The 9,231-nt window shown below is 50.1% G+C and overlaps 1 pseudogene; it reads left to right on the top strand.

Moving 5' to 3' along the window:
• The first annotated feature begins 139 nt into the window (after nt 1-139).
• On the top strand, nt 140-881 carry LOC148105828 (phosphoglycerate kinase 1 pseudogene; annotated as a pseudogene).
• The last annotated feature ends 8,350 nt before the right edge of the window (nt 882-9,231 follow it).

Raw genomic sequence — 9,231 nt, 5'->3', positions numbered from 1 at the left:
TGGGCAATGTCAGCTGGTCCATGTGCAGCTGGCTGTTTGGCTCAGGGAGCGTCTACAAAGTGCAACACTGAAAGAACATCATCCATAAATATTGAGTAATAACTGGACTCTCATACAGCGAGACTCAAATGACTCACCTTCCTCAAAGTCCTCAACAACATGGAGATCGGTACCTCCCTGTATGACGAGGAGGGCGCCGGCATCGTCAAAGACCTGATGGCCAAACCTGAGAAGAACAAAGTCAAGATCACGCTGCCCGTCGACTTCGTCACTGCTGACAAGTTCGACGAACATGCTGCCACTGGTACTGAAACAGTTGCTGCTGGCATTCCCGCCGGCTGGATGGGTCTGGACTGTGGACCCGAGAGCTCTAAGGCCTACGCAGAGGCGGGCGGCAGGGCCAAGCAGTTCATGTGGAACGGTCCTGTCGGTGTGTTCGAGTGGGACAACTTCGCCAAAGGGACGAAGAACATGATGGACAAAGTGGTCGAGGTGACCAAATCTGGCTGCATCACAATCATCGGTGGGGGTGACACCGCTACTTGCTGCGCCAAGTGGAACACAGAAGACAAAGTCAGCCATGTCAGCACGGGAGGCGGAGCCAGCCTGGAGCTGCTGGAGGGTAAAGTCCTGCCAGGTGTGGACGCCCTGAGTAACGCTTAAACCTTCATCAACTGGAGAGCGAGTGTGTGTACGAGAGGTGGTTAGCTACGCAGCCAGACTCCTGTTTACTCCCAGAACATCCCCAGAAGTGAAATAAGACAAATCCCATCTTTACCCTGCAGCCGTTTCATGTTCAGTCTTTGTTTTTGAAGTTGTGACTCGGAGGAGGAAAACGTCACCTCACACCTGCTGTCATTAATGAGTAGAGCGCCCTGCCTTACTTCTTTTTTGTCCTAACCTTAACGGTTAGGACAAAAAAGATCAACCTCATCAAGGTGGAAGTCGATTCTTTCTGCTGAAACACAAACGGCCTCTGCACTGACTGAATCTGGGTTCAAACAGCAACGTCTGCTTCACTGTAAACTTCCGCAGTGGCTCGTTTGTGTAAATGTTTTGCTGCGTCACTTTTACCTCCCTGGGAACGTAACTACACCACCCTGAGTGTGTATACATGCAGAGTATATATATTAAAATATATGAGAGAAATGGTAACTTGGTGTGTTACATTTTGTCTGTTGGCACTAACGTCTGCTCTGGTCGTCTGTCCTCTGTGGTGGTTGTTGGTTTCGAGCGGCTTCAGACTGAGATGTCTCGGCTGATCTGTTCAGGCTAATAAAACTGTCTCTGTGTTAAACAGAAGAGAGAGAAAATAGGAGGCTCAGAGGGCGCTGCTCTTGTGGCGACCTGCAGCAGGTGTTTATTGGCGTTTTCTTTCTCTTTTTTTCTTTTTCTTTCTCTTTTTCTTTTTGTTTTTAACTTTGTTTTAACTCTGTTCTTAACCGTGGTTTTAACTTTTTGCCGAGATGGAGATCTTCTACACCTTAGTTTTATTGTTGTTGGCGATATTCACCTGGAGTCATTCACTCTCACTGACAATCACTTATACACGCGAGGAGCTACTTGGATTACGGTGGTCTTGTTCGTCTATGTACGACTCTTCTAATGCTCAGACAGATGTGATTCTTGGTGAGGATTTATTCGCCCAGTCAAAGACTAAGTTTGGAAAGCCCCGCGGCTTGAGAAAACGCTGAAAGAAAGGTGGCTTGCATCAGCGTGTAAGAAAACTTTGGAGGAAGAATTGTGTTCCTCTGCCTTCTATGATTCTGGCCAATGTCCAATCTCTTAGGAACAAAACGGATGAATTACAAGGAAATGTGCTTCATCTGTCAGGGGTCGCGGAGTGGAGGCGAGGAAGAAGGAACCCAAACGCAGGACTCGCAGGTAGGTGACGCTGGGTAATTTATTGTCGATGGAGTGAACACACAGAACAGAGGTAGGAAATGGCTGGCTGGCTGGACGACTGACTGAATGAATGAAGGACGGACTGAATGGCTGACTGAACACAGTCCAAAACAGAAACCGTTCAGGTGGGCGGCCGCGTGGCCGGCGGCCGAGGCGAGACAGGTCTGGCGGGCGGCCGCGTGGCCGGCGGCCAAGACGAGACAGTTCAGGCGGGCGGCCGCGTGGCCGGCGGCCGAGACGAGACAGTTCAGGTGGGCGGCCGCGAGGAAGGCGGCGGCCGCTGTGCTGGTCCGGTGGGCGGCCGCGAGGAAGGCGGCCAAGACGAGACAGTTCAGGCGGGCGGCCGCGTGGGCGGCCGCGAGGAAGGCGGCGGCCGCTGAGCTGGTCCGGTGGGCGGCCGCGAGGAAGGCGGCGGCCGCTGTGCTGGTCCGGTGGGCGGCCGCGAGGAAGGCGGCGGCGGCCGCTGAGCTGGTCCGGTGGGCGGCTGCGAGGAAGGCGGCGGCGGCCGCTGAGGTGGTCCGGTGGGCGGCTGCGAGGAAGGCGGCGGCGGCCACTGAGGTGGTCCGGTGGGCAGCCGCGCCAGCAAAGACGTCCAGCACGTGGCTGGGGCGACGGCGCGGCAGCCACAGGACCAGGCGAAGCAGAGGCTGAAGCAGAGGCTGGGTCTGGACCAGGCGAAGCAGAAGCTGAAGCTGAGTCTGAGGCTGGCCCAGGCGAAGCAGAAGCTGAGTCTGAGGCTTAGTCTGACCCAGGCGAAGCAGAAGCTGAGGCTGAGGCTGGACCAGGCGACGGCACGGGAGCCGGGGGTGACGGAGCCACAGCTTTAGGGCCAGCGGGCGTGGAAGCCCCTGGTTGGAGACAGGCAGGGCCAGCGGGCGCGGAGGCCCCTGGCTGGAGACAGGCAGGGCCAGCGGGCGCTGAGGCCCCTGGCTGGAGACAGGCAGGGCCAGCGGGCGCGGAGGCCCCTGGTTGGAGACAGGCAGGGCCAGCGGGCGCGGAGGCCCCTGGCTGGAGAGCGGCCGGGCCAGCGGGCGCGGAGGCCCCTGGCTGGAGAGCGGCCGGGCCAGTGGGCGCGGAAGCCCCTGGCTGGAGAGCGGCAGGGCCAGCGGGCGCGGAAACCCCTGGCTGGAGAGCGGCCGGGCCAGCGGGCGCGGAGGCCCCTGGCTGGCAAGCAGGAGGGCTCACAGCTGGCTCTGGGTGCTGTGGCTGCAGGTCCGGGAACTGAACTGACTGGACGGGAGGCGACTGGACTGACTGGACGGGAGGCGACTGGACTGACTGGATGGGAGGCGACTGGACTGACTGGACGGGAGGCGACTGGACAGACTGGACGACGGGAGGCGACGGGACAGACTGGACGACGGGAGGAGACTGGACGACGGGAGGAGACTGGACGACAGGGGACTGGACTGAAGGCTGAAGAGCAGGTGAGTGAACTGACTGGAGTGAAAGCTGAACAGCGGGTGTGTGAGCCGACTGGAGTGGGGAAGCTAATGGCTGAGCTAATGACTGGGCTAATAAGACTGGTGCCTGAGCAGGGGACACCTCAGCTAGCCTAACCAGGGACAGTGCGAGGGCGTGAAAGGCTGGATCAGGAGGTGGATGAAGAGGTGAAGTAGTAGGTGAACCGGTTAGCTCTTCCAAGCCTCTAGGGAGGCCAGGCTGAATTGAGGCTGCCCTCAGCCTGGGTGCTGGGACAGGCACGGGAGGTGGCTGGACACCAGTCACCCCCACCCGGGAAGCAAGAGCGGATGTGGAGGTAGACTGCGTCGCAGCTGCCCTCCTCCTGGGAGCTGGCACTGGTGTGGGTGTAGGCCGGGCCCTAGTCATCTGAGGTGGTGAAATGGCTGAGGAGGAAGGCCGAATCTGGGCTGCCGTGCTGGTGGGAAATGGCTGAGTGATGGGTGTGGAAATAGTGACCGGGTGTGTGATACAGGCAGGTTTATCTGGGATAGGTCTGTTTTTTCTGCCACCACGATTTACAGTCTTTGCGGGAGCAGAGTAGAAAAAATCTTCCCAGTCTACATCATCCAGGAGGGAAACTTCCCATGAATCGGTGGTGGATCTGTTATGTGTTTTATGTGAATAATCAGATGACGGATGTGGAAGACAGTTAGTGGAACTCACCACCGGGAGTTGTTGAAAATAGTCCAATTCCTGACGGCGTGTGCGCCGCTTTCTCCGGGAAGAGGAAGCGGGCGGGGTAAACCACTGAGCCTCTGGCGCGGTAGCCTCCATTGAGCCGAGGTGGGAGGCGTAGCCGCGGTGCCGTGGCGAAGGTGGAGGTCCGGCGAATGATGCGGCGGGTGTGTGAACGAGGAGCGGAGCGGCGAGAGAGGGAGAGGCCGAAACGCGGCATGAAACGTCCGCTCTCCGCGGCATGAAACGTCCGCTCTCCGCGGCATGAAACGTCCGCTCTCCGCGGCAAATGCTCCGGGGCAGGTGAGGCAGCAGGTGGGGGAACGCAGCGTCTCCGAGGTCCGCCCAGAGCCATGCGAGTCCCCTCGAAGACGTGCTCTCTCTCCGCAAAGAGCCGCTGTTTTCCCCTGAGCACCTCTGCCCAACGGGAAAGCGCTGCCACCTGCCGCTCGTAGAGGTCCGAGTCCGCTGGGTTCCAATCGTGTCTTCGTGGCACGGGTCGTGTCATTCTGTCAGGGGTCGCGGAGTGGAGGCGAGGAAGAAGGAACCCAAACGCAGGACTCGCAGGTAGGTGAAGCTGGGTGATTTATTGTCGATGGAGTGAACACACAGAACAGAGGAAGGACATGGCTGGCTGGCTGGACGACTGACTGAATGAATGAAGGACGGACTGACTGACTGGCTGACCGAACACAGGCGGAAACAACAACATAACCTCAATGACACGACAAAGAACGAGTAGAAACAGAAGACTTAAATACACAGACTGATGAGGATGATAATGAGAGACCGGTGAGTACACAGCTGAACATAATCTGGCTAATGGCACGAGACGAGCTGACACAGGAACAAACAGGAAGTGAAACAGGCAGTGGTAAAATAAACTGAACATGAACAAAACTGAAAGCACTGGGTCGATGACCCAGGAACCCTGACATCATCTACGGGAATACAGGGAGGCTTGTCTGATGGCGCTTACATGGCTGACCGATGTGGACAGTGACACTTCACTGCGAATCAGCGGCTTTGGGACACCTGTCAGATCGGAACTGTGGAGTAACACGCAAATCTCACGGAGAAGGGGTTTGTTTGTATATCAACCAGGGCTGGTGTAATAACTTTACTGTGTGGGAGCGGTTGTGTCTTCCTGACATCGAGCTCCTTTCAGTATCTGTCAGGCCTTTTTACTTACCGAGGGAGTTCCCTCAAATTTTTGTCACTGTTGTTTACATTCATCCTAAGGCTGACGTTAAAGTTGCTGCTGACGCCTTTTTTAAAGTGGTACACAATCTGCAGACTCTCTCACCGGATGCTCCTAATTTTATTCTTGGTGATTTTAACAATTGTAATCTTAAGAAATCACTGAACAATTTCTTTCAATATGTTACTTGTCCTACAAGGAATAACAAAACGCTGGATTTGTGTTATGGACCAATTAAGGGGGCATATAAGTCTGTGGCCAGACCTGCTTTATGTTCTTGGGATCACAATGTTATTCACCTCCTCCCTGCTTACAGATCTGTGATTAGGAGGGAGAAGGCCTGTGTGAAGTGGACTAATGTCTGGACAAAAGACAGTTGTGTTGCCCTTCAGGGGTGTTTTGATTGCACTGACTGGTCCTTGTTTCAAGAGAGCACTTCTGATGTGTGTAGCTACATCTCTTTTTGCAAACACTCTGTGGTTCCAGTCAGAGAATTTAAGACTTTCCCTAATAACAAACTGTGGCTCTCTAAAGATATTAAAGATCTGATTCTTAAAAGGAAAATTGCTTTTAACGAGGGAGACGTTCCCACTATGAGAATATTGAGAAAGGAGGTGAGGGCTGCAATAAAGATCGCCAAGATGAGGTACAGAAATAAGATTGAGGCAGAACTCAGCAGTAACAACCTCAAAAGAGCTTGGCTTGGTATGAAAACAATGGCAGGGCTACACACGAAAGGTAAAAGTAGCATTACATTAGAGGGGTTTACCTCTGACAAACATCTGGCAGATAGTCTTAACAGTTTTTACCTTTGTTTTGAGAACTATGACTGTTCTAGGCAGACCAGCACACTGAGGGAAAAGACTATCACTCCCCCATCAATTTGTATTGAGGAGAGGGGGGTAGCTAATCTTTTTAGACACACCAAAAGCAAGAGTCCTGGACCTGACAACATCTGTGGACAAGTACTGAGAACTTGTGCTGATCAGCTGAGTGGGATTTCTCACTATATCTTCTCACTTTCTTTAGAGTTACAGACAGTACCTAAGATTTGGAAACATGCTATTATTGTTCCTGTTGCTAAGGGCAGTTCTCCTAAGGCACTGAATGGTTTTAGGCCTGTGGCTCTGACTTCTTTAGTGATGAAGACATTTGAGAAGATCATTAAGAAGGAGATTTTAATGCAGGTTGAACACCATCTTGACCCCTTCCAGTTCGCCTATAGAGCAGGGAGAGGTGTGGAGGACGCTGTTGTCACACTCCTGCATCTCTTGTATAAGCATCTTGAGGCCCCCCACACAAGCTTATTATTTGCTGACTTTTCATCTGCATTCAATACAATTCAACCCCTCTTACTTGCTGACAGGCTTTACAATCATTTCAAGCTTGACACTAGTCTGGTCGGCTGGGTGACAGACTTTCTGATCAATAGGTCACAATGTGTGAGGGTGAATCATGAATTTTCTGATGTGCTCTCCTCCTCTACTGGATCACCCCAGGGTTGTTGCCTCTCTCCCCTTCTGTTCATTCTGTACACAAATGAGTGTCGCAGCAATTTCACGAACAGACACATCCTGAAGTTTGCTGACGACACAGTGATCGTCAGTCTTCTAGTGGGGGATGAGTCAGGCCATGGACAGGTTGTAGATGATTTTGTGAATTGGTGTGATGAGTCCTTCCTTTCACTTAATGTGTCTAAAACTAAAGACATGATTATAGATTTTAGGAAGTCCTCTTATAGCTCATTACCTACCATCATTAAAACTGCTGATATTGGGATAGTTGAGAGTTATAAATATCTAGGTGTTGTGCTTGACCATAAACTGTGTTTTGAATCTCGTGCTGATGCCACTACTAAAAAAGTTCAACAAAGACTGTTCTTTTTAAGGAAAATGAGATCTTTTAATGTCTCATCTGAGATGTTGTCTTTGTTTTATAGACGTTTTATGGAATCTGTGATGTCTTTTTGTATCGCTGCCTGGTTTGGTAACCTGACGGTGAAGAATAAGAATCGGTTGGGACTTCTGGTAAAAACTGCTAGCAAAATTTCAGGGCACTGGCAAGATGGACTTTTGGCCATTTACAATAGAAATGTGCTTTAAAGGCTCATTCTATTATTAATTGTGTATACCATCCACTTCACAGTGAGTTTGAGTTGTTGCCTTCCAGCCGCCTTTTAGAGTACCTGTGAGGAGGACTAAAAGACTCCAGGTCTCTTTTATCCCTACTGCGTCTTGTCTCCTTAATGGCAAATAATTGTCCTTGAACTTTCTATCATTATTATTGTTATTGTTATTTGATAGTATTGTTCTGTTTATTTTTATCCTGCTGCTAAACTAATTTCCCCTTGTGGGACAAAAAAGAAATTTAAAAAAAATGCCTTTAAACATCAGCTTATCCTGCTGATCCAAGACTAACACTGAGTTTGTAAAAACATGTTTGTCAATCATTTTGTTTGGTTCCTGAGGAAAATGATTCAATAACTTGCTGCTAATACACAACATTTCATCATATTTCCTCATAACCCTCTTTTGTCTGACCATTTGATCCCATTTTAATTTGCAATAAAGGATCCACAGAGTTTGGTGTCAATAATGACAGTAGATGTTTGTGTGAAAGTGCTGGAAGCAAATTAGTGTGTGATGTTCTTTCAGTGTTGCACTTTGTAGACGGTCCCTGAGCACTGGTCTCACAGCCAGCTGCACATAGAGACCAGTGTTGTTAGTCCAGGTCAGAAGATGACTTGTTGGAATGAAAATGAGCTTGTAGTTTGTCTGCTTTAATAATGTGACTGGAAAAAGGTGTTGGACTTCAAATATGTCCATTTCTTTCACACTTCACCTTTAAAAGTGAAGCCTTGTGGTTCCTGGAAGGAAAAACACGACTTTTTCAAGTCTTTGTCCTGTTTTTATGATAAATGTACGACTTTAATGTGAAACATTCAGAGTTTTTTCTCTTGTTGTGTTTGTTTGAAGCTGCTTCCTGTTGGCTTCAGCTGTTTGGAGTTTCCATTTTCTAAACTTCTACATTCTGAACCTTCTTCAGCTCTGAACAGATGATGAAACACTGAATGATTTCAAGCTCACACTTTGTCTAATAAACATACATCTTTCATTCTTTATACAGATTGGAGAACTGTGGTTTGTCAGGGATCAGCTGTGATTATCTGGCAGCAGCACTGAAGTCCAACCCCTCCCATCTGAGACAGCTGGACCTGAGCTCCAACAACAACCTGCAGGATCCAGGAGTGAAGCATCTGTGTGGTTTCCTGGAGAGTCCAGGATGTGGACTTGAAACTCTGAGGTCAGTCAGCATGTTTTAGTTGTGCTGAGATGAATATGATGTGAAAGTTGTGCTGACACTAAACTGCAGACATCAGGCTGATATTATACTGATCCACACTGAGGATCTTCATGGTAAAGTCTGTTTTCTTCTTCTCTGGTTTAATCCATTGACTGCAGCAGAACAATGTTCACATTTCAAACAGTGATACTCAACGTATGGCCCGCGGCCCACACGCGGCCTGCCCACCTTTCCTGATTCAGAGAGAGGGGACCCTGATTAATTTCGTACTGTTCTTCCTCACAGTTCTAAATATCAGACACAACAATGAATAATCCACAGCTGACTGTCTTTAGCAGGTCAAAGGTCACGGCACACAGCAGGCAGTGGGAAATATTATAATTCTGATCATTTATCAGCACATATCCATATGTATAAAAACAAAGCTGACACTGTGAGACTTGATCAGAGGTGTGATCATCACAGCAGAGGCCTTTGTGTCAAAGTCACTGAGGATCAAACAGAAACACATGAAGCAGATTTTCCTGTTCTGGCTTTTTATAGCAGATAACCTTCAAAATATTCTGCAGTCGATCAAAAACTGAAGCAAACCATGAATCAACATGTGAACATGACCTGATGCTGCTGAAGTAAAGCAAAGTTACAGAGGTTTGATTACAGACACAGCTGAGAGTTTGTAATCT

This window comes from Neolamprologus brichardi, chromosome 3 (genome assembly GCF_056152115.1).
Source record: "Neolamprologus brichardi isolate AB-2024 chromosome 3, ASM5615211v1, whole genome shotgun sequence".
NCBI classification, from domain to species: Eukaryota; Metazoa; Chordata; class Actinopteri; order Cichliformes; family Cichlidae; genus Neolamprologus; species Neolamprologus brichardi.
This window is presented reverse-complemented; position numbering and strand designations above follow the sequence as displayed.